The sequence below is a fragment of the Myotis nattereri genome (genome assembly GCF_964212035.1).
Source record: "Myotis nattereri genome assembly, chromosome: Y".
NCBI classification, from domain to species: domain Eukaryota; kingdom Metazoa; phylum Chordata; class Mammalia; order Chiroptera; family Vespertilionidae; genus Myotis; species Myotis nattereri.
The window spans coordinates 13,923,716-13,946,788 of NC_138094.1; positions in this window are offsets into that span (position 1 = coordinate 13,923,716).

Below are 23,073 nucleotides of genomic sequence, written 5' to 3' on the forward strand. Positions count from 1 at the left end.
CAGTGCGCTCCCATAGGGCTCATGGCTGGCGAGCGCAGCGGTGGTGGTGGGAGCCTCTCCCACCTCTGTAGCATCGCGAAGCGATCAGTGGGACATCCCCCGAGGGCTCCCAGAATGTGAGAGGGTTCTGGCCGGGCTGAGGGACCCCCTGAGTGCACGAATTTCATGCACTGGGCCTCTAATATATTACATAAGTCTAGAATACTATGGCTATTGAGAATGCGCACAGGACAGTTAGAGTGCTTGGTAAATTTCACATCTAAAAGTCAACGTTTTGGACTCAAATTATATTTAGGCAGTCCTCGGGTTACGTTGAACTCGATGTATGTTGTTTTGCGGTTACATCACTATCTCCCATTTACAGTGTTAATAAAAAAAAGTTCCGTCATTTCGACATATGTACATATGTGCTTTGTTTTTTATTATCTGCCACAAGTAAAAGTCAGGAATTGTTATCTTGCTTTAATTTTTTTTTTTACTCTTTCACTTCATTACTGCTGTGTATGTGCTCCATGTGAGTGATGTAGGTGATTCTATAGGTGGGTTCCGACTTAACGAGGAAAATCGCATTATGTCGCGATATAACCCGAGGACCTACTGTATATTTCAAAAAGTTTTCAGCCCAACCAGCATGGCTCAGTGATTGAGTGTTGACCTATGAGTCAGAAGGTCACAGTTTGATTCCTGGTCTGGACACATAACCCAGGTTGCTGGCTCGATCCCCAGTGAGGGACGTACAGGAGGCAGCCAATCAATGATTCTCATTGTTGATGTTTCTATCTCTCCCTCTCCATTCCTCTCTGATATTTTATTTTATTTTATTTTTTATTTTAGTATTTTTTATTGTTTTATTGCTTAAAGTATTATAAAGAGTATTACATATGTCTCCTTTTTTTCCCGCCCTTGACAATCCCCTGGCCTCGCTTACCCCCAGTGTCTTATGTCCATTGGTTATGCTTATATGCATGCATACAAATCCTTCAGCTGATCTCTTGTCACCCCTCTCCAGCCACCCAGCCCTCCCCGGCTTTCCCGCTGTAGTTTGACAGTTTGTTTGAGGCAGCTCTGCCTCTGTATCTATTTTTGATCATAAGTTTATAATGGTCTTTATTATCCATAAATGAGTGAGATCATGTGGTATTTTTCCTTCATTGACCGGCTTATTTCACTTAGCATAATGCTCTCCAGTTCCATCCATTCTGTTGCAAATGGTAAGAGTTCCTTCTTTTTTACAGCAGCATAGTATTCCATCGTGTAGATGTACCACAGTTTTTTAACCCATTCATCTACTGATGGGCACTTAGGCTGTTTCCAGATCTTACCTATGGTGAATTGTGCTGCTATGAACATAGGAGTGCATATATCCTTTCTGATTGGTGTTTCTGGTTTCTTGGGATATATTCCTAGAAGTGGGATCACAGGGTCAAATGGGAGTTCCATTTGTAGTTTTTTGAGAAACTCCATACTGTCTTCCATAGTGGCTGCCCCAGTCTGCATTCTCACCAGCAGTGCACGAGTGTTCCTTTTTCTCCACATCCACTCCAGCACTTGTGTTTTGTGGATTTGTTGATGATAGCCATTCTGACAGGTGTGAGGTGGTACCTCATTGTTGTTTTGATTGGCATCACTCGGATGATTTCAGTGACTTTGAGCATGTTTTCATATGTCTCTTGGCTTTCTGAATGTCCTCTTTTGAAAGGTGTCTATTTAGGTCCTTTGCCAATTTTTTGATTGGATTATCTCCCTTTTATTAAGTTGTATGAGTTCCCTAGTTGGAGATTAAAAACTTATCGGTGATAACATTGGCAAATATGTTCTCCCATGCAGTGGGTTTTCTTGTTGTTTTGTTGATAGTTTCTTTGCTGTGCAGAAGCTTTTTATTTTGATGTAGTCCCATTTGTTTATTTTCTGTTTAGTTTCCAATGCCATAGGAACTGTATCGGTGAAGAAATTGCTTTGGCATATGTCTGAGATTTTGTTGCCTTTGGATTCTTCTAATATTCTAATGGTTTCTGGTCGTATATTTAAGTCCTTTATCCATGTTGAGTTTATTTTTGTGTGTGGTGTAAGTTGGCGGTCTAGTTTCATTTTCTTGCATGTATCTGTCCAATTGTCCCAACACCATTTATTGAAGGGACTATCTGGACTCCATTGTATGTTCTTGCCTCCTTTGTCAAATATTAATTGAGAATATTGGTTCGGGCCCGTTTCTGGGCTGTCTGTTCTATTCCATTGATCTATATGTCTGTTCTTGTGCCAGTACCAGGCAGTTTTGAGAACAGTGGCTTTGTAATACAACTTGATACCTGGTATTGAGATCCCACCTACATTGTTCTTTCTCAGGATCGCTGCAGCTATTTGGGGTCTTTTTTTATTCCAGATGAATTTTTTGAGAGTTCGTTCTAGGTCTGTGAAATATGCCATTGGTATTTTAATGGAAAGTGCCTTGAATTTATACATTTCTTTGGGTATTATGGACATTTTAATGATGTTGATTCTACCAATCCAAGAACATGAATATTTTCTGAATAGAGGTCTTTTACCTCTTTAGTTAAGTTTATTTCTAGGTAGCTTAGTATTTTTTGGTGCGATGGTAAATGGGATTGCTTTTTAAGTCTCTCTTTCGGTAAGTTCACTATTGGTGCATAGAAATGCCATAGACTTCTTGGCAGTAATTTTGTATCCTGCTACATTGCCAGATTCATTTATTAAGTCTAATAGTTTTTTGATGGAGTATTTAGGTTTTTTTATGTATAATATCATATCATCTGCAAATAAAGACAGTTTTACTTCTTCTTTTCCAATTTGGATGCCTTTTATTTCTTCTTCTTCTTGTCTAATTGCAGTGGCTAATACTTCCAGTACACTGTCAAACAGGAGTGGTGAGAGTGGGCATCCCGGTCTTGTTCCTGTTCTTAGGGGAAATGGTGTTAGTTTTTGCCCATTGAGTATGCTGTTGGCTGTGGGTTTGTCATATATGGCTTCTATTATGTTGAGGTATGATCCTTCTATTCCTACCTTGCTGAGAGGTTTTATCAAAAATGGGTGTTGAATTTTGTCAAATGCTTTTTCTGTATCAGTTGATATGACTGTGTGTTTTTTTCTTTCAATTTGTTTATGTGGTATATCATGTTTATTGATTTGCGGATATTGTACCATCCTTGCATCCCTGGGATAAATCCTACTTGTTCATGGTGTATGATCTCTCTTATGTACTGCTGGATCTGATTTGCCAAGATTTTGTTGAGGATTTTGGCATCTATGTTCATGAGGGATATTGGCCTGTAATTCTCTTTCATTGTGTTGTCTTTACCTGGTTTTGGAATTAGGGTGATGCTGGCTTCATAAAATGAGCTTGGAAGTGTTCCTTCCTCTTTAATTTTTTGTAGTAGTCTGAGGAGGATAGGTTTTAGTTCTTCCTTGAATGTTTGGTAAAACTCCCCTGTGAAGCCGTGTGGTCCTGGGCTCTTGTTTGCTGGAAGCTTTTTGATGACTCTTCAATTTCTTCCATAGTTATTGGCCTTTTGAGATTTTTAGATTCTTCCTGATTGAGTTTTGGAATGTTGTATGTTTCTAGGAATATGTCCTTTTCCTCCAGGTTGTCTAGTTTGTTGGAGTGGAGTTGTCCATAGTATTTTTTAACAATCATTTGTATTTCTCTGGGGTCTGTTGTTATTTCGCCATTATCATTTCTGATTTTGTTTATTTGGGTCCTCTCTCTTTATTTCTTGGTGAGCCTGACTAGAGGTTCAACAATCTTGTTTATCCTTTCAAAGAACAAGCTCTTGGTTTCATTGATTTTCTGTATTGTTTTTTTTGTCTCTATGTCATGTATTTCTGCTCTAATCTTTATTATCTCCTTCCTTTTGCTCCTTCTGGGCTTTCCTTGTTGCTCTCTTTCTTATTCTTTGAGAGGTAGTTTTAAATGATTTACTACCATTTTTTCTTGTTTGTTGAGATAGACCTGTAGAGCTATAAAGTTCCCTCTCAGGACTGCTTTCATTGTGTGCCATAGATTTTGGATTGTTGTGTTTTCATTGTCAGTAGTTTCCAGGATGTTTTTAATTTCTTCTTTGATCTCATTGGTAACCCAATCAATATTTAATAACATGCTATTCAGCTCCTAAGTGTTTTTATTTCTAAGTGTTTGAAAATGTTGAGTTGTTTTTATTCTAGTTTATTTCTAGTATTATGCCCTTGTGGTCTGAGGAAATGCTTGGTATGATTTCAATCTTCTTGAATTTGGGGAGACTTTGTTTGTGACCCAGTATGTGGTCTGTTTTTGAATATGTCCGATGAGCACTTGAGAAGAACGTATATTCCGTGGCTTTGGGGTGAAATGTTCTGAAGATGTCAATTAAGTCCATCTGATCTAGTGAGTCATTTAGGATTGCTGTTTCTTTACCATTTTTTTTTTTTTTTTTTTTTGTCTAGAGGATTTATCCAGTGATGTCAATGGTGTATTAAAGTCCCCTACTATGATTGTATTGTTGTCAGTCTCTCCCTTGATATCTTCCAGGAGTTTTTTTTTTTATGTATTTGGGTGCTTCTGTATTGAGTGCATATATGTTTTTCAGGGTTAAATCCTCTGTATATTCAACCCTTTAGTATTATGAAGTGGCCTCCCTTATCTCTTATTATGGCCTTCACTTTGAGGTCTATTTTGTCAGATATAAGTATTGCTACCCCAGCTATATTTTCATTTCCAGTTGCCTGAAAGATATTTTTCCATCCCTTCACTTTCAGTCTGTGTGAGTCCCTGATTCTGAGGTCAGTCTCTTGTGGACAGCAAATGTATGGGTCATGTTTTTTGTTTTTTTTTGTTTGTTTGTTTTGTTTGTTTTTTCTTTTTATCCATTCAGCCACTCGATGTCTTTTGGTTGGAGCATTTAGTCCATTTACCTTTGAAGTTATTATTGAAAGGTACTTGTTTGTAGCCATTTCTATTTTTTCTGTGTGTTTTCTTTCTGAGCTTTTTATTTCTTCTTTTTACACTGATCCCTTTAGCATTTCTTGCATTGCTGGGTTGGTATTGATAAACTCCCTTAGCCTTATTTTGTCTGTGAAGCTTCTTATTTCCCCTTCAATTTTGAATGATAGTCTTGCTGGATAGTGTATTCTTGGATTCATTGCTTTGCTTTGCATCACTGTGTAAATTTCCGTCCATTCTTTTCTGGCCTGATGTGTTTAGTTGAGAAATCATATGATAATCTAATGGGAGATCCCTTGTATGTAATTTTCTGTCTCTCTCTTGCAGACTTTAAGATTCTCTCTTTGTCCTGAACATTTGCCATGGTAATTATGATGTGTGTTGATGTGGGTCTTTTAAGGTCACCTTGTTTGGGACTCTCTGTGCTTGTGTGACTCTTTTTTCTTCCCCTCCTCAGGGAAGTTTTCTGATATTAGTTCTTCAAATAGGTTTTCTAAGTCTTGTTCCTCTTTCTGTTGTTCTGGCACCCCTATTATTCGCATGTTGTTTCGTTTCATGTTGTTCCATAGCTCCCTTAGGCTCTCCTCCTGTCTTTTATTTTTTTTTCACCAATTGCAATTCAGTTTGGGAGTTTTGCTTCCCTGTCTTCTAATTCGCTAATTTGGTCCTCCGCTTCTCCTAGTCTACTGTTGAAACTTTCAATGGTGTTTTTTATTGCAGCTATATCACTCTTCATTTCTTCTTGGTTCTTACATAATTTATTGATTTTTTTTATCTGTTTCTTCTTGCTTCTTGCATAAGTTGTTGAGTTTTTCCTTCATCCGGTTTATGCACTCTAGGACCCTTAATCTGAATTCTTTTTCTGTCATGCATGCCTCGGTTTCACTTAGCTGCTTTTCTGGTGAGTCCTCCTTCTCTTTCTTTCGGGGGTTTCTTTGTGTACCCATGTTTGATCTCACCGACATATCTAGATGTTGAGTCATTCAGCGACTGCTCCTTGGGTGGCAGTGGCTCCTCGGGCTGTGGTTGCTCCTCTGGCGGTTATTGTAGCAGCTGCTCCTCAGTTGGCAGCAGCTCCTCTGGTGGGTGCTGTTCACAGTTGTGGTGGCTCCTCTGGCTGGTGGGGGGAGGCTTCACACACAGAATCTGTTCCTGAGACAGAGGATGTGCTGATCACGAAGCTGCTGTTCCTTGGTTGGGGCTGGCTACGCACGCAGCTGCTACTCCTTGACCTGGGGCGGACTGCTCACGTGGCCGCTGAACCTTGATTGGGGGCTGGCTGCATGCTGCTGTTGTTCCTCTGTGGTGGGCTGCTTGTGGGGCTACTGCTCCTAGTATCGGCTGCTCATCAGACAGGTGCAGGCTGTTGTGGCTCTTCTCCTCCGGTGCATGCTGTATAGAGCTGCCACTCACCAGATGTGGCCGGTCTGCTCATGTGGTTGCTGTTTCTTGGACCGGGTTCGGCTGCCACTGCTCCTCGAATGGGGCCAGGCCACTTGCAGAACTGCTGCTCCTCGGATGGGCACACAGCTGCTGTTCCTTGGATTGGGCAGGCTGCTTGTGCGGCTGCTGCTGCTTGGACAAGGGCAAGATGCTTGTTCAGCTGCTGCTCCTCGGACAGGTCAGACTGCTCATGTGGTTGCTGCTCTTCAGACGGGGAAGCGGGCTGCTCACACAGCTGCTGCTCCTTGGATAGGGGCAGGCCACATGAGGCTGCCTCTCTTTGGCTCGACGCAGGCTGCTCACGGGGCTAATGCTCCCTGGACAAGAGTGCACCGCTCACATGTCTTTTGCTCACGTGGTTGAAAAAATAATGTGTACAGAAGTAGGAAATAAAGGAACAAACAACAAAAAAAGAAGAACAAAGAAAGAAGAAAGAATAAAAGCAACAAACAAAAAAAAGGGGTGGGACGACAAAAAAGAAAAACAAAAGCTAACAAAATAATAAATAAAATTGAAAAATTGAAATGTCATTCCTTTGGCTGGGTTAAGATCCCAGTTTTCTGGAATGTCTGTGATCTTCTGATATTTTCAAAATCATTTTTTTAAGAGTTTCAGAGAAATCAAAATCTACACTAATAAAAGAGAAAAATGGTAATTGGCGTACGGCACTACCCTTTTCATTGGGTAATCAGGGCTATATGCAAATTAACTGCCAACTGAGATGGCAGTTAACTGCCAACAAGATGGCGGCTAATTTGCATATGTAGGCACATGCAGGGAGGCGAAAGGGAAAGCAGGAAGAAGCTCCCTGCCACTGACAGTGATGGGAAACCCAGGGGGGAGCTAAGAGGTGGGGGGCAGTTCAAAGGTGGCCCTGGGGCCACCTTTGCCCTGCCCCCCAGCCATGATCTGAAAATCAGGCGCCTTTGCCACCCTGGCTAGTGATAGCAGGAAGTAGGGGTGGAGCCAGCAATGGGAGCTGGGCACGGTCGAAACTGGCAGTCCCGAGAGCTAGGGGTCCCTTGCCTGTGCCTAAAGCGGAGCCCATGATCGCGGGGCCGCTGCAGCTGCGGGTCCCCGCTACCCGAGCCGGATGCCTCAGCCTGAGGCGTCCTGCAGGGGCAGGGGCGGAGCCCGCGCAATGGCGGCGCCCCCCGCTGCCACTGCGGGTCCCCGCTGCCCGGGCCGGACGGCTAGGCCAGGGGTGTTAGGCCTGGGCAGGGGCGGAGCCTGCAACCACTGGGAGCTGGGGGTCCCCTGCCCAGGCCTAATGCTTCGGCCAGAGGTGTTAGGCCTGGGCAGGGGCAGAACGGGGGATCACGGCGCTGCTGCCGCTGCGGGTCCCCGCTGCCCAGGCCGGACGCCTCGGCCAGAGGCATCAGGCCTGGGTGGGGGGCGGAGCCTGGGATTGGGGGGATATGATGGTCCCCTTGCCCAGGCCTGAAGCCTGGGTCAGAGGTGTCAGGCTTGGGCAGGGGGTGGAGCAAGCGATCAGAGGGAGATGGGGGTCCCCTGCCCAGGCATGATTCCTGGGCCAGAGGCCTCAGGCCTGGGCGGGGGGTCAGAGCCAGTGATCGGGGGGAGATGCGGGTCCCTTGTCCAAGCCTGACACCTCTGGCGGAGGCGTCAGGCCTGGGCAAGGGGCTGATCAGGCGATCGGAGGGTGATGGGAGTCTACACCTCTGGCCGAGGCATCAGGCCTGGGCAAGGGGCAGAGCCAGCAATCGGAGGGGTCTGGGGGTCCCCTGCCCAGGCCTGACGCCTGGGCCAGAGGCATCAGGCCTGGGCTGGGGGCAGAACCAGTGATGGGGGGAAATGTGGGTCCCCTGCCCAGGCCTGACGCCTCTGTCAGAGGCGTCAGTCCTGGGCAAGGGGCCGATCCTGCGATTGGAGGGTGATGGGGGTCAACGCCTGAGGGCTCCCAGTATGTGAGAGGGGGCAGGCTGGGCTGAGGGACACTACCCCCACACACACACCCGGTGCACGAATTTAGTGCACCGGGCCCCTAGTTGTTTAATAAAATTAATACATTAATACACCTCTAATTTCAAAATTATTCTTTCTCCTCTTTTCAGAGCTCAATAAAGAGTGTCAGAGAAGACTCACAAGTGGACAAGCTGCTCCCTAGTGATAAAAATTAAAGGTATGCTTTCCCCAACATTGTGTTCTTATGCAAATCATTCATCACATTGCTGACTTTGTTAGCCCAAGAGCATTGTTCATATGTTGAGGTCTGCCTCTAAGAAACTATTGAATTAATCAAAATTACTGACTGCCAAAAGAATCTTTTACATTTTGAAGTTATGATATGGCTACTGATTAGGAAAGGAATGAGAACATTAGAAAGGTCCCCTAATGAACTGACAAGAATTTAACAAATTTTTAAAATTTTTGTCTTTCTCTAATTTAGTTTCACAGGGCTGTCTCATGAAGAACCAGATGACTTCTGGTAACCACCTGTGTTGCCCAGCTTTTTTCTCATGTAACACAATGTAATAAATACAATTCTCAATAAAAAATGTTTGTTTAATACAGGGTGGTTTCTTTTTCATCATTTAATTTGGTACTCTAGTGTATAAAATTAAAAATAATCAGAATTCCTCATACTTAGACCTTTCATTACACTAGAATGAGCTGTTACGTGTTTTTTTCCTCATTTTTGTGTTAGATATTTCTTTGAAAATCATGTTATTGGTCAAATTTCCGGACTGCATTTTGGTCGTTTCTTCTGTGTTCCTTGCTCTCCAGAGTTGGGCTATTGCCTGTCAAACCAGAGGCCATCTTCCCCAGCACCATCCTTCTGATTTGTCCCTCAAAATAAAGACAAAGGTTTTTCATTCTAGGTGCCAGAAACAGCATAGTACACTGGGCTTTATTTCTGACATCTTTGTCTTGAGAATGAACCCAAACCCTGAGAAGAAAAGGTAACAGTTACTGAGCACTTACTGACTGTGTGTCAGGTATTCTTTAAACTTGTACCTGTATTAACTCACTTAATGCTCATATCAGCCATATGAAGTGTGACTGCCTGCATTTTATAGATTAGGGAACGTGGGACACAGAGGTTAGAGACTTGACCAAGGTCTTGTGACCATCCAGTTGTGCAGCCAGGACCCAGGTGTCTAGACCAGCATCGCTGCCTCTAGCCTGGGCTGTGCTGGAGCTGCTTCTATGGAATACATCCCAGGACTGGGAATGGCTCAGCCCCTAGAAGCTCTTCCAGAATGGCCTTTAGAAAATGCACTTCACCCAAATCCAGCCTAACACAGGAAGGATTTATCTGGTCAGTCCTTCCATGAAAATCCTGGAGTGGATCATCTTCCTTTACAAATACAAGCTAAGCTGAATTGTTTTTGCCATTAATACTTGTCTAGCCCTTGAGTTCTACAACAAAATGATAAGGCTTTTTAGTGTTATTCTTTAGGCTTTAAGAAATGTATCTTTGAAGTATTTTTAATCCTTGACAATATGTTTTTCATTTCTTAGTTTTTTTTTTAATTTTAGAGACGGGGACAGAGAGAGACATCAATTTGGTTGCCTCCCCTACGTGCCTGACCAGGGATCAAATCTGCAACCTGGGTATGTGCCCTGACAAGAAATCAAACCTGTGACCTTTTGGTGCACTCCAACCAAGTGAGCCACATCAGCCAGGGCTATTGAAGAATATTTTGGAAAGTAATTGAAAGAATTTAAGCACTATTTTTTTTTGTCACAATTAGCATAAGCAAAACATTTACTCATGTTGCCACCAAGAATTTGACATCTCTTGCAACAGCTCTTAGATAACATTATTTTTCTTCCAGCTTTATTGAGATAAAATTGACAGAAGATTGTGAGTTTAAGGTAAGGTATATAATGTGTTCATTTGGCACACTACTGCAGAATGTTTGCCACCATGGAATTCAATGACACCTGCATCATGTCATATAATTATCAAATATTTGTGGTGAGAACATTTAAGACCTACTCTCATCAATATTCAATTATACAACATAGCATTATAACTATAGTTACTATAACACATAATAGACTTCCCAATCTTACTCATTCCCTAACAGGGAGTATATGCTTTTTGGCCAACATCTCTTTTTGCCCACTACTCAGCCTCTGGTAAACCCTTACTTTAGTCTCTGTTCATATGAGTTCTCTTTAAGATTCCACATATAGAGATTTAGCATTTGTCTCTGTAATTTATTCACTTAGCATACGAATCATCCATGTTGTTGCATATGCGAGGATTTCCATGTCTTCTCATGGCTGTGTTTCTAGGAATTTATCCAGGATGTTCAATTGTTGGCCTGTAATTGTTCATAGTAGTCTCTTACACACACCCACACATATTTTTCTCCATTCATCCCTTATAGACACTAGGCACTTAGGTTGTTTCTATATCTTGGCTATTGTGATTAATGCTGCATTATATCTGCTAACATTGGAGTGCAGAGTCTTCAGTATTCTGTTCTCATTTTCTTTTGATAATACCCAGAGGTGGAATTGCTGATCATATGGTAGTTCTATTTTAAATATTTTGAGGGACCTCCATATTGTTTTTCATAGTGGTTGGACCAATTTACATTCTTACCAAGAGTGCACAAGGGTTCCCCTTTTCTCCATATTATCACCAACATTTGTCTTCTTTATGATAGCCAACCTAAATGTGTGAGGTTATAGCTCATTGTGGTTTTGATTTTGCATTTCCCTGATTAGTGATTTTGAACACATTTTCATGTACCTGTTAGCGATTTGTATGTTTTCATTGGAAAAACGTCTTCAATTCTGCCTATTTTTTGGATTAATTGTTTTTTGTTTGTTTGGGCTTAGGTGCATTTTATTGGTTTTCTGTCAGAATCCTTCTACAAAAGGGCAAAGTTAAAATCCAAGTCCCTAGTAAGGCAGTGAGAACCCTCCCCTTTACCCAGAGCCCTCCACCCTTCTCATGTTCATGGAGGTGGAGAGGGGGCTAATTCCATCCCACTTAGTGGGCTCCGTTAATGTCATAGGTAACATACAAGTTTTACATTTGTCACAGACCTGTTAGAAACCCCAAAAGGGGAAAGACCTTCCCCCTAACTCACCCTGCCCCTCAACCCCACCCCTCACACGTTGGTCCTGGCTGCAGGAGCCTGTCGTTAAGAACTGGTGCCATCCAGCAGGAGTTCTAACCCCAAGAAGGCCGCGGCCAGGTTATAATCCAGGAACATCCGTCCTCCAGCAGCACTGCGGAGCCCAGCACCATCTCACTCCCGGAGGCCTGCTATGTGCAATCTGGGCCAGGGAGAAGCCGAGGATGGGCAGGGAGAAGCCGAGGATGGGGCCGTGTCCGGGAGCTGGTGCAGGTAAATGCAGTCAGACTTGAAGGGGCAGCGGTCATTCCCCCGCGCCAAGTACCAGCATCGGATCTGGCTGGTCCGAGCCTTGAAGTTCCTGATGATTTGCACCTTCTCTGCCCCCCTCACTCACCCAGAATTTGTGGGGGATGATGTAGCTGGAATAGACACGGCACTGGGGACAGGCCTTGATGACATTCAGCGGGAAGTGCTGGCGGTTCATCCGCCAGGTGCTCAGGCAGCCCAGGCAGTGGGCTTGTGTGCAGTTGGGCAGGATGCCGAAGATCCGCTTGCCCTCCGGCTTGTCCCACACCTTGTCCATGCAGATGCCACACACGACATCGCGGCTGTCTTGCTCGCTCGCAAGGTCCGTGCTCTGAAGTGGGGCCCAGAGCCCCTGGGCAGGGTCTGACTTAGGCCGAGACTTCTGGGAGTAGCCGTGATCTCCATCAGGTGATGTCAGCCACCAAGCTCCTCATTCCGGCTGGCCAGCCCCTCGAGGCCAGGCTCCGTGTCCCAGATGGCCTCAGCCTCGGCCTCAGCCCCTCCCTAACCCACAGCCACTGTGGGCAAGTAGGTGGGCTCGGAGCCCCTGCGGGTCAGCCCCAGCGGGGGTCCTGGCTGGGTGACAAGCGGCTAGGAATGGCGGCGGCCCCCACTGCAAGTGGCCCGGGGGCTGCGGGTGCTGATAGCTGCACCAGTCTCCATGGAAGCAGAATCCTCGCTGAAGTACCTGCAGTCCTGGGACGCCTTCCTGTCTTGAGCAAAATGGCAGCTGGATCCCGAGTGATGGGCCCGTCAGGTAAAGGTCCTGAATGGCCACTGGGAGTGGGGTCTGTCCTCCTCACCATGGCTGCCGCCACCGCCACCGCCATCCAGCCCTGCAGGGTCCATGCCAGCTGTAGCTCCTAGTGCCTGGATTAATTGTTTTTAATGTGTTTTGCTGTTGAGTTGTATGAAAGGGACAGAATATATACTTTGGATATTAACCTCTTATCATATAATAGTAGATGAATTGTGAATACTTCCTCCCATCCTATCTAGTTTGCCTTTTTATTTTGTTGATGATTTTCTTTGCTGTGCAGAAGCTTACTTTGATGTAGTCCCACTTATCTGTTTTGGCTTTGTTAGCTTTGCTTTTGGTCTTAACCCCCCCCCCCCCCAAAAAAAAATAATAATAATTGCCAAATCTGTTAAGGAGCTTGCTTATGTTTTGTTCTAGGAATGTTACTGTTTCAGGTCTTACATTCAAGTCTGTATTCCATTTGGAGTTGATTTCTGTATAGGGTGTAAGATAGCGGTCCAATTTTTATTCTTTTGCATGTGCCTACCCAACTTTCCCGATAAAATTTGTTGAAGAGACTTCTTTCCTTATTGTACATTGTTGGCTGCTTTGTCATAACTTAATTGACCATATAAGCGTGGATTTATTTCTAGGATCTCCATTTTGTTTCATTGATCTATGTATATTTTTATGCCAATACCATACTATTGATTACTATATCTTTGTAACATATTTTGAAATCAGAAGTGTGATGCTTCCAATTATGTTCTTAACATCATTTTAGCTATTCAGATTTTTGTTGTTTTGTGATTTTATACAAATTTTAGGATTTTTTTTCTATTGCTATGAAAAAAAATGACTTTGTAATTTTGATAAGTGTTACATTGACTTTTTAGATCTCTTTGGGTAATATGAACATCTTACCAGCATTCTTCCAGTTGAGCATGGAATATTTTCCATGTATTTGTTGTGTCTATAGTTTCTTTTATCAGTGTCTTACACTTTTCAATGTATAGATGTTTTATCTTTGTTAAATATACTCCTAAGTATTTTCTTATTTTTACTAGAGGCCCAGTGCACGAAATTCTTGCACTGAGGGTCGGGGGTCCCACAGCCCAGCCTGCCCCTTCTTATAGTCCGGGAGCCCTAGTGGATGTCCTACTGACAGGGAGTGGGCCTAAGCCACAGTCTGGCAGCAGAGGCTCAGAGCAGGCCCTCTGTGTGTGTGTGTGTGTGTGTGTGTGTGTGTGTGTGTGTGTGTACGCTGGGGGCCTGCCCCCAGCCGCGTCGGAGGCTTGGCGAGCAGGCACCCCGTGTGTGTGTGTGTGTGTGTGTGTGTGTGTGTGTGTGTGTCCATGTCCACTGGGGGCCTGCCCCCAGCCACACTGCTGAGGATTGGAGCAGGCACCCCTCTGTGTTGATCTCTCAGGCTCTTGGCCGCGGCTGCGTGTTGTTTCCTCCCTTGAGTGTGGCCAGGGTAGGGGGGAAGCTTGGCTTCCTCCATCACCGGGGGCAACTCAAGCCTCCTGCTCCATGGCTGCTGGCATCTTTGTTGGGTTAATTTGCATACTCTCCTTGATTGGCTGGTAGGTGTAGCTTAGTGACACCAATTTGCATGTTTCTCTTTTATTGGTGTAGATACTGTTGTAAATGATAGTTTTCTTAATTTTTCTTTCTGAGTTTTCATTGTTAGTGCATTGAATTTTATATATTGGTTTTTCATTGTTTACAGATTTTTCTTATTGGTTCCAACAGTAGTAGGGTACTTAGGGATTTCTATATATGATACCATGTCATTTGCGAATAGAGACACTTTTACTTCTTTCTGATTTGGATAGGTGGGTTATTTATTTCCTAATTGTTTTGGCTGGGTCTTTCATCCTGTGTTGCATAAAAGTTACAAGAGTACACATCCTTCTGATTTTAGAGGAAAAGCTTCTGGCTTTTCACTGTTGAGTATGATGTTAGTTGTGGATTTGTCATATATAGCCATTGTTGTGTCTCAACAAACTGGTATTGGCACAAAAACAGGCATAGATCAGTGGAATAGAATAGAGAGCCCAGAATTCAATCCACGCCTTTATAGCCAATAAATATTTGACAAAGGGGGCAAGAGCATAGAAGGGAGTAAAGACAGTCTCTTCAGTAAATATTGGGAAAACTGGACAGATACATGCAAAAAAAAAAAAATGAAAATAGACCACCATCTTAAGCCAATCACAAGAATAAACTCAAAATGGATTAAAGACAAATATAAGTTGTAAAATAATAAAAATCTTAAAAGATTACAAGTAGTAAAATTTCAGACATCTCTTGAAGCAATATATTTTCTTATTTGTCTCCAAGGAAAGAGAAACAAAGGAAAAAGAGACAAATGAGACTACCTAAGAGCAAAAAGCTTCTGAACAGCAAAAATGTGGCAGAAATCATGGGAGAACAATCAGTTAACACTCTGAGGGAGGAAAGTTTAACCTTTATTTCACAGATCTGCTAGTCCAAGGAATTCCAGATTCAAAGCCAGAACTGAACTAGTGGGGAGGCTCTGACCTATATATCTCCTCCTGTGATGGGCCCCAGAGTCCCCGCAGCTCTGCCTGTCAGTCTTGGCTCCGCCCAAGTGGGCTGTGGCAGGGACCTGGGATTAGGCTCTGCTGCTCCACCCAAGTTCAATACTCATTCTGCAATCAGAGGCATCAGATACTGAAAGCATGTTCTAGTAGAGTCAATATTAAAAGGCAGAAGAAAAGTTATACAGATATAATGCACTTGGAAAAATGGCCAAAGTTATTAAGAAAAGGCAAATATAAAACAAGGGGGTGCTTTTACCATAGAGTAATTTCATAAACTAATGCAGAAATTAAGAAACATTGTGGTTATTTTCAAGTAACTGTAGAGCAAATATCTTTCCTATGAAAGGTCTTTTACACAATAAAAATCAATTACACGAAAGACCTAAAAAATGTAAACAATGTTTATTTTGGGTAAATAATAACTACATAATTAACATAAAATAATTAAGTGAATTTCAAAATCAACCTTAAAAATTACAAGCAAAGCATGCAGTCTGTGTTAACTAATTTCTAGTAGTAAAAATACATTTTTCATTTTATAACTATTTCATTCCAAAAAAGTAAAAATTCTGATTGGGAATTTTTACAGTTGATGTGGCAACACTTTTTCACATTTATTTCCCTCATCTTTCCTACAAAATCTACATTTCAAGTTCCTTATATTTCAACATATTTAACACTTTCAGATCCAGGAACAGTTTTTCTTCCCATAAAAATCTTACATGTAATTTGAGAACTGGCTTTAATAAATCAGCTACTACTCAAAAAGAATTTACAGTTACCAATTTTGTGGGCTCTGCAAGGAAAGACTGTGTTGGGGGAAAAACAGGCCCGCCCATAAAAGTCCTTTATCACAGAAAATAAATGGGTGGTCTTTATTTTACTTCAAATCTTTATCTGATTTATTCAAGGGGCATTTATTTGGTAGTGATCCATGTAATCAAAGAGCTAAGTAATATTGAGGCAAACAACTTATCTGACAGTTCAGGAAAAGGTTATAAGGATGCTCAAAGAACTTAGAACCACAAGGTACTTAATGAAAACTACAACCACATGAAAGAGAATATAGAAACCATAAGAAATAACCAGTCAGAAATAAAGGATACAATATCTGAACCTGGCCAGTGGCTAAATTAGTTGGAATATTGTCTCATAAACTAAAAGTGGGTTCAATCTCCAGTCGGTACATTTGAAGGAAATCAATTATTTTTCTTTCACACTGACATTTCTCTCTCCTGAAAATACATTTAAAAATACCTCACTTTTAACTGCTCATTAAAAAAAAAGAATACTAGTATGATATTTGAAATGAGGAATACACTGAAAGGAATAAATGGTAGGTTAAATGAAGCATAGGTTTGATTCACCAATTTGGAAGATGGGGTATAAAAAAACACAATCAGATGAACAGAAAAAATGATAATTAGCCCTGGCTGGTTATCTCATTGGTTAGAGCATCAACCTGCACACCATGTTCCTGGTTGAGGACATGGGCCTCGGTTGAGGGTTTGTCCCTGCCCCTGTTTAGAATGCATGCAGGAGCAATCAGTTGATATGTCTGACATTGATCTCTCTCTTTTCCATGCTCTGAAAAGCAATGGGAAGAATACTATTAGGTGAGGATTAACACAGAGAGGAAGGGAGGGAGAGAGAGAGAGAGAGAGAGAGAGAGAGAGAGAGAGAGAGAGAGAGGAGAGAAGGAGGAAGAGGATAATTCAAGGGAACTTAGGGACAATATAGAATGTACCAACATCTGCATCACAGGGGAACCAGAAAGAGAAGGGATTGAGTAAGGGAATGAGAACCTATTTTCAGAAATAATGAACAAAAACTATACTAGCCTGGTGAAGAAAAACAGCACAGTCATGAAGCATAGTCCCAAACAAGAGGAACTAAAGAAGCCCACACCAAGACTTATAGTAATTAAAACTGCAAAGGTTAAGGACAAATAGAATATCTTAAAAGCTCCAAGATAAAGATAGTTACCTAAAAGGAGGGTCCCGTAGGACTATCAGCTGAAACACCAGGTCAGATGGGATTGGCATGCAATAGTCAAAGAGATGAAGATAAAGGACCTACAAACAAGGCTACATTATCAAGAAATGCAATTATTTAAAACTAGTGGCCTGGTGCACGAAATTCGTGCAATGAGTAGGGGGTGTTCCTCATCCCAGGCTGCACCCTCTCCAATCTGGGACCGCTCGAAGGGATTGGGCCTAAAATGGCAGTCGGACATCCTTCTCACAATCCAGGACTGCTGACCCCTAACTGCTCACCTGCCTGCCTGCCTGATTGCCCCCAACTGCCCCCTCTGCCAGCCTAGTCACCCCCAACTACCCTCTGTGCCAGTGTGCTTGCCCCCAACTTCCTGCCCTGCCAGCCTGCTCACTCTCAACTTCCCCCTCTGCGGGCCTGCTTGTCCCCAACTTCCCTCCCCACTAGCATGCTTGCCCCCAACTGTGCCCCTGCTGGTCTGCTCACTCCAAACTGCATTCCCCCTCCCCCCGCACTGTCCTGATCACCTCCAACTGACCCCCACTGATGGCCTGCTTGCCACAACTGGTCCCCCTGCTGGTCTGTTACTACCAATAGCCCTGCCCCCCACCAGCCTGATCACCCACAAATGCCCTCCCCTCTTGGCCTCTAACCACCTCTACCTCAGCCTTGCCACCATGGCTTTGTCCGGAAGAATGTCCAGAGGTCTCCTGGAAGGTCTCCCAGTCTAATTAGCATAGTACCCTTTTATTAGTATAGACTAGAGGCCCGGTGACAAAAATTTGTGACCTTGTGGGGGGAGGTCCCTCAGCCTGGCCTGTGCCCTCTTGTAGTCTGGAACCCCTTGGGGGATGTCCACCTGCTGGCTTAGGCCCAATCCCCAGAGGATCGGGCCTAAGCTGGCAGTCAGACATCCCGCTGGCAACCCGGGAGCCCTAAGGGGATGTCCATTTGCCAGTGGGGAGCAGGCCTAAACTGCAGTTGGACATCCTTAGCGCTGTTGAAGAGGTGGGAGAGGCTCCCACCACCACCGCTGTACTGGCAGCCATCAGCCTGGCTTGTGGCTGAACAGAGCTCCCCCTGTGGGAGTGCACTGACCACCAGGGGACAGCTCCTGCATTGAGCATCTGCCTCCTGGTGGTCAGTGTGTGTCATAGTGACCAGTCATTCCCAGTCATTCTGCTGTTAGGGTCAATTTGCATATTACCCCTTTAGTATATAGGATAGAGGCCTGGTGCATGGGTAGGGGTTGTCTGGTTTGCTCTAAAGGGTGTCCTAGGTCAGGGTGGGGGTCCCTATGGGATGCCTGCCAGCCTGGGTCAGGGGCTGAGAGCCGTTTTTAGGCTAGCCACACCCCCTTCAGGGTGGGGGTCCCCACTGGGATGCCTGGGCAGCCTGGGTGAGGGGCTGATGGTTGTTTGCAGGCTAGTCAAGCCCCCCAGTGGGGACCTTCACCCCATGGGGGTTTGGCCAGCCTGGGTGAGGGACTGATGGCTGTTTCCAGGCTGGCCACGGCCATGGCTGGAAGCAGGTATCTGGGATTTATTTATCTTCTAGAATGGAAACTTTGTAGGCTTGAGCAGAGCTCAGGGCCGGCAGGGCAGGCTGGAAGCTTGGCTTCCTCCATTGCCGGGGCCAACCCAAGTCACCTGCTTGCCCCAGCTCCGTGGCCGCTGCCATCTGAGTCGGGTTAATTTGCATATTTGCTCCTGATTGGCTGATGGGCGTGGCTTGTGGGTGTAGCAGAGGTACAGTCAATTTGCATGTTTCTCTTTTATTAGATTAGCTAGAGCCCTGGTGCATGGGTGGGGGCCTTCTGGTTTGCCCTGAAGGGTGCCCTGGATCAGGGTAGGGGTTTTCTTCATGCATGGGGCAGCCTAGGTAAGTGGCCTGTGGTGGTTTGCAGGCCGGTCATGCCCTCATGGAGTGAGGATCCCTGCTGGGGGAGTGTGGCCAGCCTGGGTGAGGGGCTGAAGGCTTTTTTAAAGCTGGCCACATCCCCTTCAGGGTGGGCGTCCTCACTGGGGTGCCTGGCCAGCCTGGGTAAGGGCCTGATGGCTCTTTGCAGGATGGCCATGGCCCCAGTGACCCAAGCTCCTAGCCCCTTCTTGCCGGCTGGAAGCAGGTATCTGGGATTTATTTATCTTCTATAATTGAAACTTTGTAGCCTTGAGGGAGGCCAGGGACTGTCAGGGCAGGCCAGAAGTTTGGCTTCCTCCATCACCAGGGGTAACCCAAGCCTCCTGCTCATTCCAGCTCCATGGCTGCCACCATCTTGGTTGGGTTAATTTGCATACTTGCTCTTGATTGGCTGCTAGGCGTGGCTTGTGGGTGGAATGGAGTGATGGTTAATTTGCATGTTTCTCTTTTATTAGATAGGATTAAAGGAAAAAGAGCTTCCCAGGCAAGGAAAATCAAAAGGAGTTTGTTACCACTAAGTATTACAAGAAATGTTAAAGGGGCTGCATTAAGAAGGAGGGGAGAAAGGGAAGAGGAAGAGGTAAAGAAGAAAAACAAAGGAACATAGTTAAAAGACTCAAATGGCAATATATATGAAACATAATATTTACTTTAAATGTAAATAGCTTAAAAGTTTCAAACATAAGACATAAGACAGCTGAATAGATAAGAACAGAAAAAGTATACATATGTTGTCTACAAAAGATACATACACTAAAAGCAAAAAAAAAAAATTAAGATATTTCACACAAATAGAAAAAATTGCTGGGTGGCAAAACTTATATCTGATAAAATATATTTTAAAGCAAAAGTTATAGTTAATACAACTAAAACACTATAAAATGATAACAATAACAATCCAACAAGAGGATATAATCCTTGTAAATATTTATGTACCAAACATAGGAGCACTAAAATATGTAAAGCAAATCTTGATGGACATAAGGCAGGAGGTTACCAGCAATACAGTCACAGTAGGGGATTTAAACACCTCATAGATATCAATGGATAGATATTCCAATCAGAAAATCAGTAAGGATATGGTGGCTTTAAATGACACACCAGATCAGATGGATTTAATTGATATCTTCAGAAAATTTCACCCAAAGCAGTACAATATACATTATTTACAAGTGCACTTGAAATATTTTATAGGTCAGACACATGTTAGGACACAAAATAAGCCTCAATAAATTTAAGAAGATTGAAGCATATCAAGCATCTTCTCTGACCGTAATGCTATGAAACTTGACATTAATCACAACATGAAAACTAAAAAACACAAAAAGATAGATGCTATAGGCCTACCTCAAGAAACAAGAAAAAACACTAATAAACTCTTTAACCCGCAATACATAATTAGAAAGAGAACAGCAAGAAAACCCAGTGCCCTGACCGGTTTGGCTCAGTGGATAGAGTGTCGGCCTGCAGACTGAAGGGTTCCAGGTTTGAATCCTGTCAAGGGCATGTACTTTGGTTGCAGGCACATCCCCAGTTTGAGGTGTGCAGGAGGCAGCTGACTGATGTTTCTCTCTCAACAATGTTTCTAACTCTCTATCCCTCTCTCTTCCTCTCTGTAAAATATCAATAAAATATATTTGAAAAAGAAAAGCCCAGTGGAAGTAGAAGGAAGGAAATAATAAAGACCAGAATGGAACTAAATTATGTAGAGAATAAAAAAAAACAGTACAAAAGATTAATGAATATAAGAGCTGGGTGGTTGGTGGTTTTTTTTACAAGATAAACAAAGTTGATGAAAATCCTTAAACTCATCAAGAATCAAAGAGAGAGGATCCAAATAAATAAAATCAGAAATGAAAGTGGTGGTATAATAACAGACACCACAGATATACAATGAATGGTAAACAAATACTACGAACAATTATATGCCAACAAAATGGACAAATCCCTAGAAACATACAGTCTTATAAAATTCAATCAAGAAGAGCCAGAAAAGCTGAGTAGGCCAATAACTATTGATGAAATAGAAGCAGTAATAATAATAAAAACACTTCCAGCAAACAAAAGTCCTAGGCCAGATGGATTTACAGAAGAATTTTACCAAATGTTCAAAGAACAAACACATATCCTCCTCAAACTATTCAAAAAAATTCAAGAAGAAGGAACACTTCTAAGCTCTTTTTACAAAGCCAGCATTATATCAATTCCAAAACCAGAAACTACAAAAAAAGAGAATTATAGGACAATAACCCTAATGAACACGGATGCTAATATCCTCAGCAAGAGGAGAATCAAGATGGCAGGTTAGGTAAATGCCTGTACTTGCTGCCTCCCACAACCAAATCAAAATTACAGCTAAAATACAGAACAACCATCCTCCAGACCATGAGAAAACTGGCTGAGTGGAAATACTACAACTAGAGAGGTAAAGAAGAAAGTGCATTGAGACTGATAGGAGGTTCAGAGGCATGGAACGGGCTGGTCTGGCACCTAGGTGTGCCACTTTGTTAATCAGGAGGGAGATTGCCTCTGCAGAGGCCACCTGAAGGAGCAAGAGGTCCCAGCCCCATATCAGACACCCAGCTCAGGGTTCCAGAGCTGGGGAAAGAGGTCCCTACAGGAAGTAAGAAATATGGGCTGCAAAAACCAGTGTGGATTGGGGCTGAGTAACATACAGGTTGCTGGAGACCTAGCTGCTCCTCTTAAAAGGCTGACACCACAAACTGCATTTATAAGCTCTGAGCTCCTCTGCTGGATGAGGCTGTCGTGGTCCCAGACATATACGGAGAGAAATGGGACTGTTTAGCAGCAGGGCAGGAACTCGGAGGTGGCTTTCTTCCAGATGGAGGAGCTCTCAGTGGTCATTGTTCCCAAGCTGAGACCTCCCTGGTGCAGAGCTGACTGGCAGCCATTTCTCTTTGCTCCACCAAGGTGAATACCTAAGACCCCACCCCACCCAATTTATAACACCACCCAAGCTCTGTGCAGCAGCTTTTGCATATGAATGGCCTGTTCTTTCTCAGGCTAAAACCTGTCAAACAAGCTGCAGCTGGGTCAGGGAGTCCCAAACTTATAAATAAAAGGCATCAAAACTGGCATCAGAACCAGCCTGCCTTGCTTCACAGCTGGGCCTCCTCTGGACACTTCCAAACCTGATTCAAAGAGGAGGAATCTGCATATGTCTCTGTAGCTCCTGCTGGATGGCTCCAGGCAGAGGCTGTCTTTGCACCGCCCTGGAGACCCAAGAACCAGTGTACCCAGTAGTCAGTGTGAGACCATACCAGATTACAACGTTTCACATCCATAAGAGATACACTCAAGGGGCAGACTCAGTGAGCACCAAAGTCCCACTAAAGCAAGTCCTGCTCCATAAGGGTGTCTCCTGCACACCAGCTCTCCCACTCTAGTCACAGCTGGTCCCTACAGCCAATTGGCCTGGAGGTCAATTCCTCTAAATAACACGAACAGCAATTAAGGCTTAACTGCAACAAAACTGTGCGCACAGCATACAAAGGATGTCCATATCAGGTGATTGGGTAGGCTGAGCCACTGGGCCCTATAGGACACCTACTACACAAGGCCACTCTACTAACTCAAGGAGACTTAGCAGCAACCTAATACATAGAAACAAACACAGGAAAGCAGCCAAAATGTGGAGACAAGGAAACATGTCAAACATGAAAGAAATGGAAGAAAACAAACTACTAGATATAGAGTTCAAAACCACAGTTATAAGATGACTCAAGAATCTTCTAGAAACCTCTGAGGAACTTTGCCAGAAGCCGGTCCATCCTGGCTGCTTGACACAGTCGCTGCAGGATAGAAACATCTGCACAGCATATGTTTCAAGGGACCTGGCGTACATAGCATACTGTTCTTAATATGTTTGCTCCCCTTAGCGCTGTGTGTTTTAACCAAGGTCACCTCTCCAAGACAGGTTGTTTCCCCAGGTAGGGATTTTTCCCTGAAGTTAGGGAGGGGATGAAACTCCTTAACTAAGTGCCAGGCGGGTAGTTAATCACTTTAACTACAAACAATCATGCTTAAGCTACATAATCTTTACTCCCTGGAATGGAGATAAGAAACACCCTAACCTTTGTAATA